At 37.9% G+C, this 26,655-nt stretch overlaps 1 protein-coding gene across 1 annotated transcript in view; it reads right to left on the reverse strand.

Annotated features, from left to right (window-relative positions):
- GRM5 (glutamate metabotropic receptor 5) overlaps nt 1–26,655 on the reverse strand; it is a 217,074-nt gene that overhangs the window by 177,637 nt on the left and 12,782 nt on the right. Inside the window, exon 1 of the mRNA XM_080375144.1 lies at nt 1–26,655. This exon is cut by the window's left edge and continues 12,233 nt beyond it; it is cut by the window's right edge and continues 12,782 nt beyond it. The gene's annotated coding sequence lies outside the window, so the exon portion shown is untranslated.

Genomic DNA, 26,655 nt, shown 5'->3' on the forward strand with positions numbered 1-26,655 from the left:
CAAAAATATTGTTAACTTGGCTAGAAATTTGGGGAAAGAAAGAAGATCACCTTGTCATACTTACACTAAAAATTTTGGGCTGGATGGAAGGATAATAGCAAAGGCAACAGAGAAAGAAGAAGGAAAATAAGGCATAATTTTGCAATGAGGTGATGTGTCTGTCTATGTTTTGTTTAATTGCTTTTTCATTGTTACCTTAGACTTTCAGAAAAAGGAAGTGTGATTTCTGTTGCCCCAAACTGTTTGCAAGAATATTCATTTTTTCTGAATGTTTTTCCTCTGGGGAAACAAGCTAATTATTGTACCTTTATTCCCCAAACTGCCCATTCCCCAAACTGCCCAAAGGGTCATTAGGACCCTTAGAAAGGATGCTGGAAATGCAATCTCATTCCCTCTGACTGAGGAGTATCTGATCTGTACCTTCCACTGTGGATAGCCTGCGTAATCTGGGATGGGTTCTCTTAATCTTTCCTGGTGCTACTTGTCCATTTTTTATTAAAATTACATTTTAGTTTCATTTCTCCCTATATTCAGCAATGCTGAATTTTTTAATCCAGAAATCTCCCAGAACTTTTTCTGGGTTTTGTAGCAGCAAAGCTTTCAACTTTATGCATGTAGCCTCTCGTAAAATATGAAATATGGGACAGCAGGATGTTCACTCATAGCATGCCAGAAGTTGTCATGGAGGTTGATATGTTAAGTATAGGAAAGAAAATTCACAGCATAAAATACCATCCATTTCCTAGAACAGTAAGGTGCAAAGGCAAATGTTTTAAATATACAAATAATTTGAAAAACAATTGTTATAATTACTAGCAGGGAAAAGAAGATAATTTGCAAGCTTAAAAGTAATATCCTCTACATGAATTAAATCATAAAATACATGGCTAGGGTCTTAAAAAATGTGAATTAAGGACTAAGTTTTAGGTTAACATTTGTGTGGTGTCTAGTTTGATAAGGTCACTGCAAGAGTAGTCATAAGTATTCCTAGATCTGGAATAAAAATAATGACATCATCACTGATAATAAGACTTGAATCAAAAAAATGGGAAAAGTAAAGAACACTACTTAAATTATTTAGGTAAACCACCCCTAAAATGCTGAAATTGAACAGTTTTTTTTAAAAACAATGGCTAGAGATTTTACCATATATTAACCTTGACATTTTTAATGGGAAAAGTTAATCTTATTGCTCAGAAACGTCAGCCTGTCATATTTTGGTTCATTTTCTTTAGACCAGAAAGATAGAGTATAGATTTTGTTGTGCACTATAATATACAATGCATACTGCAGGTAAATTTATTTTGTGTTGTAAAGTATGCATTACATTTTATAGAGCTGAAATCAGATATGTTATTATAAAAATAGAAATTAACCAACTTAACTAAAACATTCAAAATTATCCCATAAAACAAAGCATTCCTGTAATGCTTAAGCAAAATATTTTTATGGTCTGTAGTCTTTTTCATTAGAGAACTGTCATGTTTTAAGAAATTAAAAAAAAAATATTTTCCTTCAGAGCTGAAATTTAAGAAATCGGAATACGAAAAATTCAATCCCCATCAATCTCAGGTATTAAATTTATCTTAATTCCGGAACAGACATATTTTTTAAAGGGCTAGAAAGATACCTGATGTCATAGCTTTTTTAGAGGTATACACAAAGGTTACAATTAGGTCTAAAAGCCAGCGGCAGGAGACTTTCCCTGTCTGCTTTTACAAATTAATCTGAAGTCCAGACTTGCCTGGGACTTAGTTTAATTTGAGCTATAACTAAGGAGCACACAGAAAGAAGAGGCAGGGAATAGACTGACATATCAAAGCAGGTTTTTTTCTCTGTCCATATTTAAAGCTTCCTCAGAGCTTCATTTTCGTTGTTACCTTTTCAAAACCACTAACTCACAAGGCTCTTGCAAACATCACAGGTCTTTTTAAACACCTGATACTGAATTTGGTGACAGTGTTCATCAACAATGAAGTGTTTCATTATAAAATTCCTTTTATCAAAAGCCCTAGGGTAAATGCCAGGAGGAGGGAGAAAAGAAATAAAATAAAAAAGCATAAAAGAACAAAACCAATCCAAACCAGCCTCTGGATATTTTTTTTATTATTATTTTTAATTTTTTAAAGCACTGCATACAAAGAAATTACTGTTCTTCAGGATTTCAACCCCAGGTTAGATTTCATCTGTCCTCCCTATCAGGTGCAAGGCTCAGGGCTGACTGGGGAAGTCAAAGTCCTTTTCATCATGTATACACTCGGCACACTGTATTGATTTCAGATATTAATGGAGATCATAAAAATCAAGCCACGACACAGCAGCAATTGCTTTTCAGACTAGTCTGACCATGGTGCACAGTAACAGGCAGTGTTCATGCGAGGTGGTAACCGAAGGAAACTTCTCTAAAGTACAAAGGTGGCACAGACATGGAACAGAGAAGAGAGAAAGAAAGAAAGAGGGAGACAGCAAGGGGATGGGGGGAGGAATTTTACTACGTTGCTGATAAAGCAATGTTGTGTTAAGTATTTATATCCTTCAACTGTGTACCTTTAATTACTGTTACTATGAATAAAACTAGTACTAAATATTGCTTGGAGACTCTACCTGCGATCTTGGCCACACTATATTAAGCATGTCAAAAAGACAGGGCAAAAGAGTCCCTTTTCTGAAATAGGCAATTCTAATCAGACAAGAAAAGTGAAGAATGAGAATGGAAATAATGTCACATGCGATAAAAAGACTTGCAAAATGTTAGGCAACAGATTGTTTATAAAGGAAGGATAGATGTATTGTCCCCTATGGCACTTGATAGTTGGGATTTTAACCCTGTTAGGATCTTAACAGTCATCCTCCTTGGCAGTGTTTGTGTTCCATCTATAGCAAACAGAGTGGAACCAGCAGATGCAGGAGATGATACTTCTACCTGTCTTACACATATTTTTCTAGATGAGCTGACCAGAGTTGTAGAGTGTATAATTTTGTTTGGTTAGTTGCCTTATTTTCAGATATCCAAAGAATCCCACCCAAAACATGTTAAATCATAGAATCGTAAAATCATGGAATGGTTTGTGTTGGAAGGGAAATTGAAGACAATCTGGTCCCAACCCCCTGCCATGGACAGGGACCTTCCACCAGCCCAGGCTGCTCCCAGCCCCGTCCAGCCTGGCCTTGGGCACTGCCAGGGATGGGGCACCCACAGCTGCCCTGGGTAGCCTGGGCCAGCGCCTCGCCACCCTCATCAGAAAATATGTTTGTTTTCCTTATGTCCAATCTAAACTTACCCTCTTTCGGTTTAAAACCATTACCCCTTGTCCAGTCACTAGAAGCTTTGGTAAAAAAAAAAATATCTCCATCTTTCTTAAAAGCCCCCTTTACATGTTGAAAGGCTGCTAAAAGGTGTCCCCGGAGCCTTCTTTTCTCCAGGTTGAACAACCCCAACTCTCTCAGCCTGTCTTCACAGGAGAGGTATTCCAGCCTCTGACTATTTTGGTGGCCCTCCTCTGGACATGCTTTGACAGGTCCATGTGTGTCTTGTACTGTGAACCCTGGAGCTGAAGGCAGTGCTCCAGGTGGGGTCTCACCAGAGCAGAGTAGAGGAGGAGAATCCCCTCCCTCGACCTGCTGGCCACGCTGCTTTTGATGCAGCCCAGGATACAGTTGGCTTTCTGGACTGGAAGCGCACATTGCTGGCTCATATCCAGCTTTCCATCCACAGGTATCTCCAGGCCCTTCTATAAAACTGTTCTTCAGCACAGGAGGGGAGTAAGTCTTTAGCTTGTGGTTATTCCTCCAGAATCAGACAGGGCTGTGCTTCTAACAAAATGAAATACCATCACCAATTGAGTTTGAGTACACCACAATCCAGAGCTTCTCACCCTGCAGTCAGGGAATTCTCTTAAATGAGAAATGATTTTGGATTTACCTCTCCTTGAGAAGAGGGGACTGAAGCCCAGGTCTGCTGCTCGCCAGTTGAGTACCTGGGCCACTGAACCACTGACTAAAATGGAAATATCTCAGCCTTTCTCATTTGTTAAACTAATTCCAAGAAAATCCTCCCTCCCTCTACTCACAGGGGGGAAAACTTCTTGATTTGCATTATATTTTTGGACCAAATAAGCAGTATATTTTTGGACCGGAAAAAGATTGCTTCTCACCCTTAAAAATAAATTTCCAGCTCTGGCGAGAGCTTCATCAAGGAAATTATTTAGTCTCCCAATTAAGGGTAGGAAACTGAGCCAGAGAATAAATCTAATACTAGGTTTAGGAAATTTTAGACTATTAGGTTCCAGTAGAAGAACTGGGCTATTTACAAAAGAACTTTGCTTATTTTGGGACACATCTCCTCCCATGTTTCGGTGAGCTTGATTGGTTCGAGTGGCTGGTTGTGCATTAGGGAAAAGAAAAATCTTCTAAGGATATTTTGTAAACAATAAGTAATAGACTACTTCCTTTATCTTCTTTTAGATGGCTCAGTACCAGCTCTAAAGACTTAATGGGTTTATTATGGAGTGGCTGGTTTCCCTTTTACTGTTGAAGTTACAGCCAAAACTGTTATTAATCAAATTTTGATCACTTGTTTAAGCCAAAGAAAAAAAAATCTTCAGACTGGAAGTCATCTAAGAATTACCAGTAACAAGTAGACTTCGTCTGAACAACTTTAAGTGTATTGGAATCCTTTACAAACTATTTGTTCGAGGTATACTGGGTTTTCTAAGGACTACTTTTCTCCCTTAGACAAATATAATCACAATTACTATAAACATTTAAAACATAAATAGATTTTATTGTCCTTGCCCAACTCCAATAAATTGCAGTGTTATTTTTCAACCAGTGCACAGTTCATTGAGTATGCAATGATAAATTATTTAGATATAAAAAGAATATTAGGTCAATCTTCACATCTGTCTTGAAGTGCAAAGACAGGCTATCCTATGAGAAGTCTCCATTTGATAAGTGCATTGCTTATTTTTGATTGAGTTTGATAGGGAGTATATCAGAACAGGTTTTCCCCCAAAGTTCATGTCAACATACAAAGTGTTCAGCTGAGGTTATTCTCATCTATTAGGATTCCAATGATATGTGAAACTTGTGGAAGCATTTAGTGAAAAGATGAATTTTTCATTATTGAGGCAGTAAATACAAATGTTTGATTTGAAACACTGCTGAAATACAGAGGCTACTCAACCTGTAATTTGCAAAAATTAGAACAAAGACACTGATTCATTTTGACTAAGCAATTTCCTTGCAGAACCCCTCCCAACAATAAGGAAATACGTCTCTTACTCTTCAACCACTATGAAGTAATTGAACAACCACTGCTGATTAGTTGGTAGACATTATCTAATCCTTCATTATTGTAAACTGATGACTCCTCCAGACTAGTTATTTTTCATTTTAAGTAGCTAGGTCAAAAAATTATCCTCTTATTTCAGTATGATTTAGGTTCCTGTTGGCTTCATAGTCCTTTACATCCATGTGTCCAGATCCTAAGCCTCAGTTAAACACTCCTCCCTTCAAGTGACTCCATCATTACAAAACTGATTCTATATGTAATGCAGTTTAAACAAACCATTGAAAGACAGCACCTCTATCCTTGATGCGCATAACAGAGTGTCACCCTGAATCCTTCCCTTGAGTCAGTTACCTGTAAAGCTCTTTTTCCATTCTTATTTGAGGACATGAAAACCTCATTGCCTTCCTTTGCAGTTTTCCTCCGCAGCTATTCAGACTTGAATATTTCTCCAACAGTATTTACACTGTCTTCATAATAAATGAGGATTTCTTTTGTAAAATTCAAAGAAATACTAGCTAATAAACAGGTCAGTGCTTGTGACAAACTTCTCCGATTTCCAGACGCCTTTGCATTTCTAATTGTCTCGTCAACTGTAATGGTGTGTTTGCTTAAAAAAGGCTACAACAGTGTTGAATGTCAATGTTATGAAATGTATTAGTATTTCAAACTGAGCAGACCGAGCCACTGAGCAGAGCACACCACAGCTGACTGCTCAAATGGTACAAGGACTAATGGACCACAATGAGCAGGTATCACAGCATGTTAATCTCTGTGTAAAATAGATTTGAGTTTAAGTAATGATGCTCCCACTTGGACCAGATTCCAAAATTAGTGCAGAAAGCAGCAAGCTTTCTGATCTGGTGCCAGGTCATCAGGCACTGCCTTGAACAGATGCTCCTTATGGAATTTATTGTATGAAAGAAGGAACACCAGTTAATCTGATTTACAAGGTTATGCATAATATTTCTGCACCACAGATTTCCAATTTGTTATAAGCAAACAGCTTTAATTCTTCAATAAATATATTTGAGAAGATTTGCACTGGGCTTTGTTAGTTTGTATAGGAAGAGCTACTTTGCACGTATCCCTGTCCCCATAGCATGTGAAATGATTTGTAATTCTGAAAAGTACATGAATAATGTGGATAATTTTAACCAAAGTCTGCAATAAGCTGTATAAATTAGGCTCATAAGTAAAAATAACATTAACAAGGCTGGCAGGTGGAAAATTTCTGCAATGATGCCTGCTGGCCTCCAAATGACCGGGTGCATCCCTCTGTGTGTTCGTGTGTGAGTGAACTCGTGCACATTTGTTGGTTTATCATTGCTATATATTGCAGTATTAATAACACTTTTTCTTGATTTGGGCTACCATTTGTGTATAAAGCTTAATGACGTTACATTGATTTCCTCTCTGCATAAGCAGTTTAAGGCAGCAAATCCTGACTGAAATTCTGCAAACAAAATAGATCAGTCTTTACTGGTTTTGTTTGTGGGGTACAGAGATAAAAAAATGTGGGTTTTTTTAAATTTATTTTTCACCAGCACACTGCATGCTTTATAGGATTTATTTGGGCATCCACTAATATTTTTGCTATCCTCATTTTACCTATAACACAATTATTATGTGACAATACCCGGTTCTGGAACCAAAGTCTGATTTCTTTCCATCTCTTCTCTCCTGAAAAGGTTATATATTTATATTTTCCCATGAAATTCCCAAGCTGATTTCCAGAAACTGAACTTTTCAAAGTGAAAAGGACCAGCTGTGATCAGCTTGTTGTCATCTTTCATAACAAAAGGAAGGGATGTTTTTGCTTCCACAAAATTAGTTACTTGCTTTCAGTTAAAGCAAATTCTTCAGACTTCTTTTTGACAACACCAAAAATACAGTTATTGTTTTCTCTAAGTTTTAATAAAATTAATTTACTAGTAAGATATATAGCTTAAAATCACACCTCTAACCTGATGTTCAGGTAATAAGGAGGAGGGTGGAGGGTGTCTGCTACGAGGTCTTGCTGGCAACGTTCCTGCAAAACTGCAGAATACACCGTCACTTACTTGAACAAGGCATGATGAGTCCTCACCTTTCCCAAAGGCACAGAACCTGGACTAGTGACAGTGGGGAGATAACTAAATGCCTCCAGCATTCTGAGCTACTGCAGAAAATAACCATTTAATACTCAGCAACTAAGTAGCAGGGGAATAGCAAGGGGACAAACCAGGATTTTAGAGCCTTGAAGAAGATTTTTGTTTGTGTGTGTCTGTGGAAAGTGTGATCAGTATAATCTGTTGCAAGTAGAACTTGATTAGTTCAGAGAATCCAAAGTGACACTATTCACTCTTTGTTGTCATTTGCAGCTACTTTGCTATATCTGCTTCACTGTCATCCACAGAAGCCAGGATCAAAGGATCATGATCCATTGTACTAATCACTGTGAATACAAATGAAAGACATTTTCAGTCTCAGTGTTCAAAATGTGATAGAACAGGAAGATGCAATAGTTGGAAAAAATGAAAAACAGTGGGAGATGAGAGAAGCAAAATAATAAAATAAAAATATGAATATGTTTTGCATAGAAGTCAGACTTTCTGCTATGAATTCCCCTCTGAAAACAGAAAAGAATAAGGCCACAGTGTGCCAGTGGGTGGGCTGAAAAGCAAAACAAAATGCAGTTGCTACCTTGAAGACGAGCTGCCAAGTCTGTACAAACAATGTGTTGCACTGCAACTTAATAGCTGCTCTGCTTAAGGTACAGCCATGAAGGATATCCAGTGACATTGCTATCAAAGATATTCTTGTGTCTTCATCCAATTCTTCACCCAATCCTGTCTTCAGAAACCTGGCTTCCATAAATTTTTAATCCTCAGTCATCCCTACTTATCCCTGAAACTTCTTTGCCTTCGCTGCAGGTGGGATAGGGTTAATTTTCTTCCTAGTAGTTGCTACAGTGCTGTGTTTTGGGTTTAAGGTGAGAATAACGTTGACAGCACACTGATGATTTAGCTGTTGCTGAGCAGGGCTTACACTAAGTCAGAGACTTTTCAGCTTCTCATACTGCCCTGCCAGCGAGGGGGCTGGGGGGGCACAAGGAGCGGGGAGGGGACACGGCCGGCACAGCTGACCCCCCTGACCCAAGGGATGTTCCATACCGTATGGCGTCATGCTCAGCAATAAAAGTGAGGGGTGCTGGCTGGGGAGTGGGGGCCTGCTGCTTGGGGTCTGGCTGGGCATCGGTCAGCGGGTGGTGAGCAATTGCATTGTGCACCATGTGTTTTGTATATTTTTTTATCATTATTAGTCTTTCCTTTTCTATCCTATTAAACTGTCTTTATCTCAACCCATGAGCCTTTTTTCCCTGATTCTCTCCCCCATTCCACTGTGGGGGCAGTGGGCAACCAGCTGTGTGGTGTTTAGCTGCATGCTGGGCATTCTTAAATTTAAAAAAATTCCTCTCTCCCAATGGCCCTTCTGCTCCTCACATACAAAATAAATCTGTACCTCTGACCATATCTTCTATGAAGCCCAAGGGAAAGTAATTTTACAGTGGTTATGGACTGTGTCTGATTTTTGCTTAGTTCCCAGTATTGCTATGGATACCTTGAGGAACTCAGGGAAATCACTGAAGTTTCGGTATTCTACATGAACACTGCCTGTCAAGAGGTTAAATACATGGAAGCCAGGTAATGCAAAAGTGGAAGAATTTGGCCATACTTACTGGAACTCTTACTCGCTAGTGGTGGTGTTGGGAGGTAAGGAACAGAGCACAGCCAGAATATTTGTCCCAAGGCAAACAGCACACTTCACTTAGTGCCTTGGCAGGGCAGGGGGGAGGAACTGCCTTCAGACACGCAGGCTTACCGGCTTCCTGCACTACTAGAAATAATATCTTTGGAACCTGCTGAGCTAGGCTTCATCTCTCATAACATTAGACATTTATATTCTAGACATCTGGTTAGATGAATGCCACCTCTGAAGGCATCACACAGTGTCTTGCTCTTCCTGTCTCTCCTCCTGTCCTTGATATGAAGTCTAAGCTTTACTCTTCACCTTTTCATTAACTTTAATATTGGTTAGCAATTCTCCACCTAAATAATGCAGCTTCCAGAGTCTAGTCCACACAGAGTAATGGAACTGAGGCACTCCAAACTATCACTCCTGTGGGCCATAAAAAATGTTCATTCTTGTTCTGAGTAGACTATAAACACAACCAGTCCTACCAGGACTTGCATCTTTATTCAGGTTGAAAAGATAATGGGGTTTTGGTCCAACTCCATTTATTTAATGTTCTTCAAGAACCTTTGGTCCCTACTGATGCTGCTATGAACATCAACAGAACTCTAAAAGAAAACTCAGTAAAGCTGAGAAAACCTATCAGAATAAAAATAGAATATTCTTGAAATGAAACAAGAATAACTCAAACTGATAGAGGCAAAAAAATAACACCCAGAAACGTGCGAACTGAACTAATTAAACCATACAGAAAACAATACTAAACATATTTCCTTAAATTGATAATAATTAGTAGTAATAACTTTCACTTATATTGAATGAGTCACCCAAGGATCTCTAAGTGCTAGCTAAAAAGGAATGTTAATTGTTCCTCATGCTCACTGCTTTGGAAGACACAATATGATTAAGTAAATGCTCCAAATTCTTTCTCTAAGCTATTGACAGAGCACAGAAACTGTCACAGTCCATTGATTCCCAGATCTTCACTGTGATCAGTTGTCTGACAGCGCTTAACTGAAAATCAGAGAAATCTCTGAGAATGATCAGCACACAAGCTACATAAATGTAACCTCAAGGCGCAGCATGGTATCTTGTATTTTTAGCAGGTATGAAGTGCTATGTGAAGTCCTGATTAAGCAGGATACCCTTCCCTCTCCAACTCTTCTGCCCTATGGCTTTGTACGACATAAAGGTCTGGTTCTTAATACACGTCAGAGAAGTTAGAGTTAGGCAAAAACGGAGGGGTGTGTGGTTATTCCAGTCACACAGCACCATGAAAAGCAAAGGGTGGCATTGCAGTTTCAGAAAACTGAAGATAATCACTGCTTAATTTCTGATCATTATTCAGGTGAGACATAGCTGGCCCTCAAGGGCCATTCCAAAATATCAATTACAATAAGCCTTAAATAATTAATCGATCAACCAACCACATAATGCATATGAAACTAAGCTGTTTTGCTATACAACAAAGGAAAAAAGAAATGCTTGAAGAACAGCCTAAGGGCTAATCTAACAGGAACTGCTGAAGCACGTACTGCAGTACCTACTGTCTAGCTCGGTACTTGCTTTAGGAGAAGAAAACCATTGTCTGAGCAGAAAGACTGTTAGAAAGCAGTCTTGTAGGCAGGACTCTTGACATTAAAGTTTTGTCCTGAGATTTGGCCTCCTTTACACACAAAACTAATCTTTGTGAAATACTTTCCTTCCTTCCTTTATTGATGAAAGCAAGAAGTGGCTTTGTAACAGCTGAGCCTCTGTTGCATCATGTTAATGGTAAACTCTTGTTTAAAATTTTTGGGAGACTGAGTTACACTTGTGAGGTGGAAACAGGGCAACTATCCTTTAACAATATCTCCTGTGAGCAATTCCTACCTCTAAGTACAAATCTGGAAACCTAGTTAAGGTGATGAAAGCAGGAAAGCTTTTCTTAACTGGCTAATAAACATTTTGTAGTATTTGGCAATATCTGTAGAAAGGCTGAGAGAGTTGGGACTGTTCAGCCTGGAGAAGTCTCTGGGGAGACCTTACTGCAGCCTTTCAATGTATAAAGGGGGTTTATAAGAAAAACAAAGAGAAACTTATTACCAGGGACTATAGTTAAAAAACGAAGGACAATGGTTTTAAATTGGAAGAGAGGTTTAGATGGGCCATAGGGAAGAAATTCTTTATGATGATGAGGGTGGGACACTGGAACATGTTACCCAGCGAATCTGTGGGTGCCCCATCATTCCAAGTGTTCAAGGTCACATTGGATGGGGCTTTGATCAACCTGATCTAGTGGGAGGTGTCCCTGCCCATGGCAGAGGGGTTGGACTAGATGATTTTTGAAGGTCCCTCCCAACCCAACACATTCTGTGATTCTATGAATTTAACTAATTAGCCCCTAGATACCTAGCTGAAACAGAACTGCTCAGACTTAAGGAGAAATACAGACACTATTTTGTATTGTTTAATGCCCCAATTATTTTACTTATTCCATTACAAAACCATTAATTATGTTGAAAAATGGTCAGTTATGATCAGTTAACATATCACTTGGATGACAGTCTAACAGTACATCATATAGCTAGACTTCACTCATTTGTAGTAATTCAAACAATTGTCTCAAAATTTTAGCTAGCTAAATCTTTTTCCTTATACACTACATTCAGTTCTCTAATCTTCACATATTTCATCCGAGTTTCAGTATACATGGAACAGAAATTGGAACTAGAATATTTCTTTTAAATTCTGCATTTACACTCTTTTGTGATGTGCAGATCAATTACTAACCTGATGTTTAGCTAACTGAATAGACCATGAGAAACAACTGGAAACAACATGAGAAATTGCCCAACATGACAGAAAAAAACCTGAGAAGCTGTCAAAAGTCATAGATAGACTCCATTAGCACACCAAATGTCTAAAAATGAATTATTATTTTCACTATGGAATTTTCTAAAACCCCACCTTGTTTCAGGGAAGATGCTGTATGTCCGGTTTGAACTACTTACCTAGTATACAAATCAGTTTTAAAAATCACTGTCATCTTTCAACATATCATTATGCTTTGTAAAATTCAAGTGTATTGTACTTTTAATATAATCCCGTGGTTTAATCTGCTTATGTCATAACACTCTAAAACGATTAATAAAACCACAACTACCAGAGGTAACTAATAGCCATAAACCAAATAAACATGATTAAGGAATATTTTTATGGTTCTTGACAAGTAAACCGAGGCTGGAAAACCTTTCTAGGAACTCTTATGTGACAAAAAATGTTGTTTCAGTTTAGGGTGCTGCAGAGGGTTCTTGGACCCTCCAAAGTATTTTGTCATCCTACTGAATTCTACCAATACATATTTCAGACTAAACTCTTGACATGTGAGGCCCTTTCCCTGAATTATCTTTTCCCCCCTCCTCGAGTTTTATGTCTTGTCTGGTGTGATCCGAGTTGTACCATGTTTCTCTGCAGAGCAGGATATCAAGTCCAGATTTTGTGTATAACAAACTCAGCTTAAATTAAATCAAAATCAAAATTAAGTTTCACTTCAAGCATCATCATTTAGTTTACTATGAAAATACATGGTAAAATTTTACTTAAGAAGTCTAAACACTGCTTTGGGTAAAGAGCCTTCTAGAATTATAAATACATAAGTACACACATGAATATGTATAGAAAAGTAGATAACTTTGTGATACACCTGAATTTATCATGCTATCTGCATTCATTTCATATCAGAAATCTGTTGAAAACAGTTTGCTACACTGTTGTATGGGGACTACAAGGAATTTATGAGACGACTGTACATTAATGTTGACTAGCTCATTGATCATGCTCTGAGGCTTCTTCTGTACCATGAGACAGGCAGAATGTGTCCTGCCTCCTCCCTTTCCCAGGGCTCTGACAACCTCATGTTGATCTCCATTGCTTCGCAGTTGTCCACAATAAGAAATAATATAATAAAAAGAGCTAACGAATCACAAAATGTGTTTTTCATCTGTCATAGCTACAAGTCAATTCAGGCTAAAAATGGTTGACTATCGCCAGACGATATTGGTATGTATCTGTAAGAACAGGTATGATGTTTGCATTTCAAGCTATGAAAGCATTTTCACTATTCACTGTGTCTTCAAACCCCTGTAAAGTAGATAATGTTTAAAACTGTTTCATATACATGCTATAGAAACCCAGAAAAATAAATTTGTTCAAGGTCATATAAAACCACTTAGTGAAAGAGACAATCAATGCTGGAATATGAAAGTCTGGATTATCCAGTCCCTGTAGACCTTACTAACCGTCAACCTCCTTAGCAGCAAAAGCTTTAGAATAATATACCACAAAGTAAATTCAGAAGAGACTTTCAGCCTTCACACTGAATGAACTGTCTTGCATTACTGGGTCTGTCAAATCTCTGTGTTATCTGAGCTCAGTTTTTGTGGTTGCATAGCCCTTTATTCTGTTATTTGTTAATATGTATTGGCAGGCATCACCATCTCAGACTTTGTGAGTTTCACTTCAGAACAGCTGCCAAGATAATACATCTTAGTCTGAGGGCATTTCACTGATGTGGACACAGCATGCTCAAGGGAGTCTCTTCAGCAAAGATGCTGGTTATTAATGCAGACATGTATCTATCATAGCTAAATGTATCTCTTCCTTTCTGGCATCTCAGAGATTTAGAAAGGCTGGCATTTTCCAGTAAGACTCCTTTCCTGCTTGTCACATGCAGAGATATTCTGGAAGGACAGCTGGCCTTTTAGAAGTGCAAAAGAATACATTCTGCAGCAGAATTTAGAATTATATGTTCTAAACACTAATAGATGTTCAGTAAGTAATTCTAACAAATTAAGAAGGAGCCATCATGATATTTTTTTACTTCACACACCCCCAGTAACCCAGTGTTTTCCAGCTACCTACTCCTTCTAGCTTCAAATTAAAAAAGTATTTATGGATATGCTTAATTATGGTAATGTCAGTAAAGTCAGCTGGATTATGTGTTTTTACAGTTAAAGATGTACTTAAGTACATCTTTCCATTGGCTTCCTGCCAAAGTACTTATTTTCACTTCCAGTTGCTTTCCCTTTCAAGGTTGTTAACTCCTAGTCCTCACCTATAGTCTCTCACTGCATCCTGAAACATTTTCACTTCTGATCAGCCTGTGACGTCACCCTCCTTCACCTCCTTCACATTTTTAAATCGGCAAATTGTCCTCTGACACACCTGGGAGAAGTGCTTCATAGGTATCTTTAAGCTCACTCTGTTGTTCTCTTTAAACCTCTTCAATACCATGACGCACTGAAAGATCAATAATTATTTGATTGCTGGAGCACTGAGGATACAGCATTGCCTGTCATGTTTTCAAGTCCCGTTTTCCTTATATGTGCACATTTTATGCTTTGCTTGTGATATAGAACAAGTTATTCAGGGAAGAAAGCCTCATCTTCCCTCACCTGGAAACCTCACTGCCATTGAGAGAAGTCCCTTTCTGCTCTTCATGGTGTCTTTTGACTTTGCCTACCTGACAGAAGAAAAAAAGAAAAGGGGTGGGGTGGGGGTGGGGGTGGGGAAGTGCTGTCAAACTGTTGACTGGCTAGGTGACAAGGACATGTTTGGTGAGGTTTAAATAGATTCTAGAACTGCCACAAGGATGCTAAGCAAACAAAAACAAATGTATGAAGATACCTAATATGTGCTATGTTGACTTGTGCTTTTGACAGAACAGGGAGCTCCTGCGTTGCCTCCGGAGACATCCACCTTCCCTATTTAGTCAAAAGCAAAAATGAGGATCACTGAAATGTGGACTGGATAGCTTGCTTCAGTATTTCAGAGGACCTTTCCTCTTTTTTTGAGTTTATAGACATAGCGTGTAGGACTGGGTTGTCATTTCTTTCAATTAGGAGCATACCAGGCCAGCTGCTCAAAATTTCAAGGCTATTGTGCCCATTTTGGACATTTAAATCACACAGACTGAACTCTATAATCACATTTTACAGTTCTTAGAGTAAAACCATCTTTTAGCTCTGTGCTCCTAGCAGCATAAGCCTGGTGTGCAAAAGGGTGCTATATAAATGAGACATTCATAGTATAAGCAAACAAAACATAATCTTTAACTTCCACTACACAACCAGCAAATATATTCTTTAGCCACAGTGTCTGATCATGAATAATTCAATTAAACTTTTTTTTTTTTATTTTATTGGAAGAAGGTCCCATCCATTTAAATACAAACGGGCTGGCCATTTATCAGAACCCATCAAGTTTTAGTTGAAGAAGTAGCCCACTTTCTACTCTTGAGCTACGTGTGAACACAAACGCAATTAAGAAAACAGAGGTCTGAAACTGCTAAAGAATTAATGCAAAGTGATTTCATCTTTCAAGATGCTTAATCATCGTCTGCTTATGAGATCAACACAAATCATGTCAGCTTGTGGCTTCACTGAATCACACAAGTAAGATAGTACAAAATTATTATTCTTGCCCATTTTTTATGGGGGGGATAAACATAATTTGGGATATAATTGGTGCAACTTGTCAGAATTTGTGAGAAATTGCATGAACTGACAGATGTCAAAGCACATTTAAGGAAAGAGTAATACAATCTCACAAATAACTGACCTGAACTGACCATGTATTTACAAAAATATATCAAAAGAATATTTCTATAAATTCCTTGTGATAGGTTTTTAATACTCTCTGCAGCAAGACAGCCATTTTTCAAACAGACAATAAGGTTATTCAGAGTTTAGAATTTAAGGTGGATTTCTATGAAAGTTGTAATTCATAAAAATCCACAACACAACTAAATACAGGTTCACTCTATTAGGAGTCACAGTAAATTTTCCAAATGATAAACCTTCATCAAACTATCTAAATCCCTTGGTTGCTTTCAAAGTGCATTCTCAGATGTATATTCAAAGACAATCACAGAAAAGCCCGAAGTATTTTGCATACCTTTATTTAATTATTTTCTTTTTATATTCTAATACTTGTTTCAAATGCAGTTAACAGGGAAATTTAGGGTTTTAAAGCTCCGTGCAAGGAAAATTTGCAGAAATATTTGTTATACAAGCAATTTTGAGGTCTTCGTTGGTGGAGAAGATATGGGTGTTTTCCTATCAGTAAATACAAATTAGGCCACATGGCTTAGTTTCTGTGTGATTTATGGACTGCTCAGAGTGACGAAGGCAATTGGTCAAAAACTGAGACAGATGGCAGTGGTCAGAAAGAGATGCAGATGGTCCTGGGATTGACTAGAAATATAAGCCCTTACAACGGGATAAAATCTGCTGAACAGAGCAATTGTATGTGATATAGGCTGGGTGACATCTAAAATGACTAGATTTTCAGAAATCCAGAACCTAAACAAATTAGCAAAACTGGAGGAGCATAGATAAGCATAGGAACAGGTATGTCAACATCAAAAAAACCCAAGAACGTGGCCTTAAACTGAGCCAATAGTTTAATGTACGGACCACCTACCACCTTTTTCTTGACAGCTTCTTATTTCTTCCTGCCCCCACATTTAGGACTTTGAATACAAGCTGGTACTGCATAAATGAGGCAGGAGTATAGTGTATTATTCTTCAATACGTACTGGTAAAAAGCTGGGAAATGCTTCCAGTTAGAAATAGCCTCCATGATCATCCCAAAACTATGATGATGTCCCTGTAGCTGTGCAGACAAATTGGTGACATAGACTATGATATAAACTGACTTCAATATCATCATTTTCTTCCTTAAAAAGGGAACCTATTCATTTTGCTTATTCTAATGTTAAGCCTGTTCCAAGTTCATTCACTTAATTCTGAAGGTAAAGAATCAACTTATTGTTGGCATCATATCAACCAAGATCTGTGTAGGCATGTTTGTACAGTGACTGAAGTCAAGTGCTGGGGAGGGCTCAACACATCTCAATTGCTTTTATACCTTTGTTACAGACGCTTTTGATGAAATAAGAAGTTACTTGATTTCATTTGTGATATTTCATACACTGACAATTGAACAATCATGTACTGTTTAAGCAATTTACAAAGAAAAAACCAGCTGATTTTTCTTCCGCTGTTCTACATTTCTTTTCTCCATAGGGAGCTTATACTATCTCTAAGTCAAAGGGCTCGCTTATCTATCAGGCTGTAACATAGATCCAATCTTGACAAAGCAAAAAATATGTATTTCAACATGGAATTTACTGGGAGAAATGTCCCACTTACAAAAGTTTCATTTTTCTCATATTTTCCTTTCTCTACTAGCAATTTGCACCAAAGTGAGTGGGTTGGACAAGATTCGGCTCTGTTGGTAACGGAAAAGAAAAAATTTACATCTGTTCTTCATTTTTAAAAAAATAATTCCTATGAAAATATGTATCTTGAAAGATATTTTCTTATGGGTTTTTTTCCTATGATTTTTTTTTTCACTATTAACCTAAAATTTTACCATGGGACAGAAATTCAGCTCTTCTAACAGCTTTATTTCTAACACAGTCTCTAGTCTTGAGTTGTTTCTGAGAAGGTAAATCAGCTGAGTAAGTAGTTTGTTGTGATTAGCTTTGAAACAGCTTCTTTTTAGATTTTCTAAATTATAAAAAGCAAGTTTAAGGAAACATCACTAACCTGTGAACATTCATTATACATCTGAAAAAAAGGTAGGTTCTAAAAACTTCCCGGCTTACTCACACATCATTTAGCTGTAACAAGGTCTGTTCCATAGGCGCGAGACATAAATTAGTAACATGCACTCTTCCTAGGTATCTAATTCTGTATGTGAAAGTTAGTGGTCAACAAAATTCTGCAGTGACAGCCACTAATAGCAAAAGAAAGTTGTTAGCGTCCATTATCTCCATCACAAGTTACTTATGCTGGCTGCCTTTAGCTCCTTCATGTAAAAATACTGAACACTGAGTTTGAGAAGTGGTTTCATTACTGTGTCAATCTACAGCGATGCTGCCACTGACAGTGTCAGTCACACCCTCTCTCACCTCTCCTAGTTATGTCTTCTCACCTCCTTCTTTCCCCAGTGTATAGTGCTCATGACATTGCAACAACAAAAATCTTATTTATTTTCCTTCCCAAGCTGTCTACAGAGCCAGTACAAGGCAGTGATGGGAAAACACAGCAGGGAAAAAAGGTGGGTGGAACAAATTCTTCAGGCAGTACAAGCTCAACATGAAATTTTTTCCTGATTACCACACAAAGAGGGTGTACGTGTGTGTGTGTTTGTGTGTGTGTGTGTGTAGGAGTGGAACTTGAATCTCTTTGGGTCTGGCTAAGCACTTCAGTTAGTACCTTTTTGTTTCTTCAGTCCTGAATTTCCTAAGGCCTTTATTGGAGCAGGCCTCTTCCTTAACCATCTGCCACAAAATACCCTTAAAGGAATAAATGCAGATGCACAGACAGATCAAAACATAGATAGAAAGATAAGTAGACAGATTTATGTAGCTCTACTATGCATTTATTTAGATGCAGTGACAGAAATGTTCATATTGGGCTTGTTCCTAAATAAAAAGTTTCCATTTTCGCGCCAAAATGAACCAGCCTGTTTTCACCCTTTTTTCCTTCTGTTTGTCAACTTCAAGTTGAGTTTGCAAATTATTTTGTTAACCTTTAAGCCATACTTTTCAGAGAAAAAAAATTGTCAAAATGTCAGGTGATTCCCATGCTGTAGATCTGAAATTCTCACTGTACCCATTGCTACCACTTGCATCTCTTCCCCTCCCTCTGCTCCATAAAAAATCCTGACTAAATGTCAATCTGATCCTCCCAGTTTCTGCTAAAAGCAACTTGACATCACCCAAGAAAATGTTTTTTATTGGCTCCTTCTGCGATGTGTCAGTTATCTTAATTTTACTCACTGAAAACACTATGCAACCAATCTTAGCATAATACTTTTTATTGTCTTCCCTAGCAAGCTTTCTCTCTTGGCAAGAAGCCACTGCATGAACCGAGAATCAACAGGTCTGGATGAAGATTGCAATCTTCAATATTTATGAACTGCCTATTGAGAATCTATCATTGTTTTGTGGTTATTGAAACAGAACTATTGTAGTAATACATAAAATGCCACACATCAAATGGAGAAAATGGACTTCATACATCTTCCAGTACAAAACAGTTTGCTATCTTTTTAATTTTTTAAGGGGTTTTCTATCTTCTTCATTTCATGTTCAATTATGTATAATGAATTCAGGGAGAGATTTTGAGACAAAAATACTTTGAAGACAATATTTATAGCTCAAATCCTCCTGTTAATGAATACACATTATGTCAACAAAATGCATCATGCTAGAAAAGAAGAATGAAGAAATATGGGCTTTTTCATATCATAGCTTAATTTAATCTTAGAATCTTCTCACCTCAAAATATTTAATATCCTTTGCTGAATGGAAATAAAACTATTCTACAATTTAATATCAGCGCTGTTCTTCTCCGGGGTCAGTAAACATCAATTCTGGTTTTGACAGGGTTTATTGGACACTTTTTACCATTTATACTTCCTGAGGAAATCAGTTACAAGCCTAAGAAAGGAAGCAATTTTGTATAAGATGAAAAAGCAGTGCAAATCTTCCTATTGTAGAAAAAGAGAGAAAGAGAAATGCGGAAGTGTCTGAATATTAATCTCTAAGAAAACACATCTCTTTTTATGAGTAGAAATGTGATAGGAAGCAGAACTCCAACAAACAGTGTTGTTGAGTCCAAAAGTGTACTGAGTTTCTGCATCAAGGTTTCAATACCATCAGAGCAGCAGTGGTGGCTGCTGTGAGAAGATGCCAGAAGCTTTCCCCATGTCGGATGGAGCCAGTGCCAGCCGGCTCCAAGCCAGATGCACCACTGGTCAAAGCTGAGCCCATCAGTAACATTGGTAATGCCTCTGTGATAATATATTTAAGAATCATAGAAGACCAGGTTGAAGGGACCTCAAAGATCATCTGGTCCAACCTTTCATGGCGAAAGTGCAGGCTAGACAAGACGGCCCAGCACCCTGTCCAGCCAAATCATAAAAGCATCCAATGTTGAGGAATCCACCACTTCCCTGGGGAGTTTATTCCAAGAGCTGATTGTTCTCATGGTGAAAAATCATCCTTTTGTGTCCAGTCAGAATCTTCCCTCAAGAGTAACTTGTACTCCTTTACCTTGTACTCCTTTATCCCTCACCTTCTCCTTCTGACTTCTTGTGACATGGCAGTCTCCATCTTTTTAATCACCCTTTAAATATGGGAATGTGCTGATAAGGTCTCCCTTATGCTTTCTTTTTTCAAGGCTGAACGAACCCAGTTCTCTCAGCCTTCCCCCCATACAGCAAGGGGTAAAAACCTGCACATCAGCAGTGGAGAAAGAGGGGGGACAGGAGGGGTGAGCAGCAGCCCCACAGCCCCCCGGGGCAGGGCCGGGCTGCGGGCAGGGCCAGTGCCCCCGGGGGGGCTGGAGCTGGCTGTGGTTCCTTGGCGGGCACCTGGTGGTTAGCCAAGGTCAACCCATGAATCATGTAATTCAATAATGGAAAATAAATTAGGGAAATTAATGGAAGAAAAGGACTGGATCACAAAAAAAGATGTAGATATAGCTGCAGGACCACGAGGTCCTAAGGTGAGCTTTTTCAAAAGCTGAGAAAGTATGTGGAAGAGAACAATTTTTTGTCATGGAATAGCATTTTGTGTTCTTTCTATAAGTATGTGACCATGCTCAGCATGAGAACATCAGTCAAAACAGGTATTTCTCTGGTCTACAGTGGTTATATTTATATGCCGATCAAGGTCTTGCTGCTAGTTATGGCCATGATCGTGCAAGCCCATCTAGTTGTATTTAACCCACCACCACCCATACTAGCAATGTTGAGCACAACCAGGCAGAAGCTGCAGAATAAAGATCTGTGCAAGGGGTTCCACTGCCTTCCCCAAGGATCCATATGTGAGTTCAACATGTACATGTTTGCTGATCCATGCCCTTGTGCTGAAAGATCGACTGATTTCCTTGCCTGGAATCTGATTTCCAAAACCTTCACACATTCACAATGCCTGCTATGTAGTTTTCTTTATTGGACTTGACAGAAAACATCACCTTAGAAAATTATAATTTTTGAAATCACATTGGAAAAAATTTAAACTGGAGCATTTTGATCTCATCAAAACATTCATTCTTGCATTTTTAAAATGGAATTTCAATGTTCAGTTTGAAATGTAAAGCTGTGAAAGAATACTACATTCTACTATAACACAGAATAGAAAATGTCAACAGAATGAACAATTTTGACTGATTCAAGATCAATTATTTTTAAAATTGTAACTTTTGGAACGAAATAAAAGAGAAAACTTCATTCTCTTTTGGAATGAAAACAAATGTCAAAATTGAAAAAACTTTAAAATGAAAATTCAGGTTTTGTTATTCATGTGAATTATGGGTTTCATCAACATCACTGAACTACTCAAGTGCTTAGTTGTTTCGTACAATTGGAGCTTTTGTGCTACTATGTCTTCAGTAAATCAGCCAGATATTGTCCTCAATCTAAATAACATAATATTTATTAAAAACAGTGTAAGATCTGAAATAGTCTTCTAGTTACATAGTGTTAGGGTTTCACATTCTTATCATCTTCCTTGTCCACTCCTGTTTATTAGATGCTTGTTCCAAATTACCTCAGCATATGTTTCTTCATGTGGTACATAGCACAGCAAACCCAGATCTCTATGCAAGAGCCAGGCAGCACTGTATTATAGCAAATAAATAGTAATCAGCAGGAAATCTTAATTGCAAGAAAAAAATAATCAAGGTTCTCCCAGATCACAAATACCCATCTGCAAAGTATCAGTTGAATCATATTATTCAACTACTCATTTAATGTATTTCTAGTTAGTCTTTGCCAAGATATGAAAATACCAGTTGCTGCTTTCCAAAATACACAATTTAAGAGTAAAGTTCATTTGATGAAACTAAATTATTGGGAATAATTGAAGACCTTTCTTCTTCCAAATAGAAACATTAAGCAAGCATATTATTGATTCAATTGGCTGTTCAAGGTTTATATCCAAAAAAGTATATGGAACACTGCTGTGCAGTTTGTAGTTTGGAACTGATGTTCTTTTATTTGTAATATATCTACTTCCAAAGAAAATATCAGAAGTAACACAAAATACAGGCAACAAAGCCATATTTGAGGGTAAATGTTAGGAAAGTGGAAGGAACTAGTACAGAATGCTCACAAAAGATTACTCAACAAAGATGAAGAATGGTGAATGAGGTTGTGGGACAGTTCACAGGAACTTAGACACACTTCTCTCAACCTTCAATGTTCCTACATTCAGCATGACAGCAGTAATGACCGTAGTACCAAGTCTGAAAAACTAGTGGTGCAAGGTATCAACTAAGCAAGACCTGGAGAAATGGAAAAAGAGGTGCTAACTATCTGCTAATTACATCATACCTCTGTTAGACTGTTCCGTGGGTACTCAGTTTCTTATTCATGTTGATTTGTCTGAGATAAAACCTTTTCTTATATCACTTCTCATTTATGAGTAGTGCGTCTTTTGCACAGTTAGCTTAATGAAAAAGTGGCTTCTAGAAATACAGACCTGTTAATGATTATGTTTTTAAACCCTGAACAAAGTCTCCCCAAACGTAAGTGATAGGTGAACTTTTTGTTGTGAGCCTTACATTTTCAACCTCACAAATGAGCTTTCAGAAGGAACAGTACAGAAGGTCACCAATACTTATTTAGCAGCTTCAGTTTCATCACTGTGTGCAGTGTTCTGATGTCACAGTGGATGTGATAACACAGAGGAGAGCATCCACATTTAAACATCAGATTGCAGAACAGTAAAGCAAAGCACTCACCTATAATTAAGTTTGGGTTGAGCTAAGACAGCAGGAAAGACTATATTTTACCATTTAAACTTGGGTTTAAATGTGAAACAATCCTCAACATCAAAGAAATCAAGTCCAAGGTTTAGGTTCAGATTTTCACGTAGTATGAAATGTGGTTTTGAAATGGGACTCTAAACAGAACAGACACTTCTCAATCAGAGCAAAAATAGTTTACAACCATTTCATAACAAATGAGGAAGATTTCGATTCTCAGTGTTCTTATATCATTTGCAAGTTCCTTTTCCCTTATTCTTGCCAGAAGTCTTGACCCTTGGAAGTACATTCAAGACAGCTGAAATGAGGAAGAAAGTAGAAAAGGAATGTCATCTGTCAATGTGAAAGAAAATGGCTTGGGATAGGATTTATATTTAAAATGATAAATGTGTCTAGTGAAACAAATCTACTTCATCTTCATTCAGCATCGTTATATTGACCCCCTGGGTTTCAAACTACATAACAATGATGATCCATCCAGTAAGGCATCATTTCAGTAAGGTATTTTGAGATCTAAAACATCACTACATTAATCCATCACCATATGCTGGTGGGAGATCAGAAAGATGACAGAGAATGACTTCCAGCAGTGGAACAAGTGCATGCAGGAGAATCCACCTACAGCTTGTATGGAGCATCCTTGAAATATCCTTTAAAACCTGGGTAGGTTGGCTGAATTCTTAACTGATCCCCATTCATACTTTACTGTTCACAGTCTTGTGATAATTTGGTAAAGCCCCAGGATCATTAGTATTATGGCAGTGTCCTGCAATGAAGTACTTGCCAATGAAAAATCTGAAGGAAGAGGTAATTATGCTCTCAAAAGCTTACAATGTAATTTAAATGAAGATGTAAAAAGGGATCATAATTCAAAAGTAGGGAAAGTAAGAATGTAGTAAGTGGTGATAGGAGCATACAATATATTGGCCGGAGATGTAAATGGATATATGACTCCACAGGAAGATTGGGAAGCTTAATTTATATTTGATCTTCAGAAAAGAGGTCACCATTAATTGCTAAGTATTATTGCCATTATCTATTATTATCACTAATGTTAGCTCTAAGGATCGGTGATGGAAGGCACAATAAACCCAGGAGGTATCTTAATAATTTAACTCACATAACTGCCTTTTTAAAAACATTACTTTTAAGCTGTGAAGCTTCTTAAACAGAATGATCATCAGTCTTTACACACTTAATTTACACTTACCCTCAAAACTTCTTGCTGAAGAGTCTATCCTTTTGGGCACCATGATCTTTGTAATGTCAGTTATTTAAGACTTAGAAATATGGTGCTGAAAAGGAAATTCCATCAGATAAAATAATACAAGATAGAACTCAACTGATCAAATACAAGTTGTCATCTGGACTTTCTTCATGGTGGGATGACACAGGCACTTTTAAGGCAGAATCCACCTCATTTTAAAGAAGACCTTTAGTACTAGTTGAAGAAAATACGGCCTAAAATGCCTATTTCTCTGCAGTTTTTGAATTAACCTTGCAGTGGGTACAAACAGATGTCCTGTGTTTCAAAAATATAAAATAAAGAGATACAGTATGAAGGACCTAGAGATGTGAGATGAGATGCAGACAATAATTAGTGTATCTGGCAAATCTGAAAAAAATAAACTGCAGATCAGGTTGGATTACTAGCTCAAAACAAACCATATATGGATTTGCATATTAATTTTGAAGATGTATTTATTTCAGCATTATTTGATCTCCACATGTCACAAAAACTGGAGTGCTCACAGGCAGCAGAGTTCATTCAGTACTGGTGATAGCAGTGCTCAGTCTTTCTACATTTGTGTCTCACCTGGAACACTTGCCTCCAAAGTGGGATACATAGATTTGATTCCTCCTCCAACAGAAGGACCCAAACCTGCAGCTAACACTGTTGAAAAGTGATAATTTTAGTTATTAGGTCATATGCTATTATGGCTGGCAACATCCTCCTCCTCTCTTGGTGAGACATGTCATTGGGTGTGCAAAGGACCAAGTAAGCACTAGTGATCCTGAATTTATATTCCTTTCTCTAGAGATGCATTTTTGTGAGGCATGGATTGCTGCTGCATGGCTATCCCTGCACCAACCTGTTGCACAGTCAGTAGGCCTTCCTTTTCCCTTTATTTTCTGTCTGGTAATTACCTACCAGATGGTAGGTAGAATAGGTAAAATAAAGAGTGCAGGAAAGCAAATACTTTTTCTGAAGCATATTCAAACACTCCTGGACTCGATATTCCATACAAACAGACTCAGGCAGTCTCCTGATGGGTGTGTAGTCTCTGTGAATAAACCCTTTAAGGACTACCACTACCTCTCTATCAAAAAGGAGCATCATCTATGTAGAGAATTACTAAGTCTTAGTCTAAAGTGCTCTGAATAATTCCGTAGGAATAGATACCTACAGGATTAGACTTTATAATGCCTAATTTATTGCTCAAAGTAAATGATCTGACCATGCCTCCATCATCCCGTTAACCTTTGATAAGTTTTCCATGATTTTCTATACCATTTAAGAATTTTGTTGTTCCTGTTTCAGATGTATTTTTTTTACTAGGGATATGTATGGTGGTTTCCTTCTGGAAAACAGAGTTCTTACAAATCCTTGTGTTCCCAATTCTTTCAAGACACAAGTCTGACCCTGCTTTCGTGTAGGAGTAATCTGTGGAATGGGAAAGAAGAGCATAATTATGGTGGCCTACCAGTTGTTCTCAACATGCTACACATGGCAGAAATGCATCCTCAATAATTTCTAAATTGCCCTCCACTAAGAATGTTCTGATTTATCTTTTTAATGTTTTGTAATGGAAGGATGTGAAGGGAGTGGCATATATTATCCTCACAGAAAAAAATTGTCAGTATGTAAATTTGTGGAACTCAGCTGCTACTTCTAACCACAGCACAAAGCCTAATTAAACTTTTTTTCCCTTTTTGCATGCCTTGCTACTATCTGTGGTAAGAATAGAAACAACAGCACTGAACTACACAGAACCTGTTGTTCGAACACACCAGGAATCTGCTTTTGGATAATAGTTGCAAAGGTGTTCACCCAACTGTCTATAGTAGAATAAGCAACATCTCCCTCCTCTTCCACACCCACACATTCAGCATAAGGAAACATTTTATTATTATGTAAGAATACTTCTCCGTAGCCCCTCATATTAGCAGGAGAAGATGAGAGAAAGAATGCAGCCAGCGGGGAATTTGTTGTAAGATGTCCAACATGATCTCATCTACAACTGCATTTTGAGGGTGCAAATCTCCCCAGCCTGATAGAATAATTTATAACAGAGAAAAGAGCAATATAAAGTGCTTGCTAGTTAGAGTTAACTCCCATTTTATGTGCAGTTCTCCTGTTAATGACTAAACCAGGGACAAATGGTGACTCATGCCCTAAATGCTTATCTATAGCTTTTAAATTGCTATGAGTATCACAAAGCGCTACTCCAAGTACTCAGTTAATGGGAAAGGACATTTTATTAGTGCTGCCACATTTGCATGCACAGCTGATGTAATTATATGGATGCATACCATAGTAAGCAGAGCACCTGGAAATGCTCATGGTGACAAAGCAATGGCATGGGTCTCAGTCATTCAGACTGCAGACTGCCCATTGAGTGCAGGCTGCAGCTGCAAGCTCTGTCCATGGGAACAATGCAACTTCTATTACTTGGAAATTATTCCTTATCTGTCCCTCTGTTCCTTTACTTGTTTTCCCTTCCCTTACTTGGAATTCTTGCCTTTCTCATGAAACAATTTCTGTTGCTAGCGAACAGATTATTCAATTCTACTTTTCTC

Source organism: Falco punctatus (genome assembly GCF_963210335.1).
Source record: "Falco punctatus genome assembly, chromosome: 2".
Classification (NCBI taxonomy): Eukaryota; Metazoa; Chordata; class Aves; order Falconiformes; family Falconidae; genus Falco; species Falco punctatus.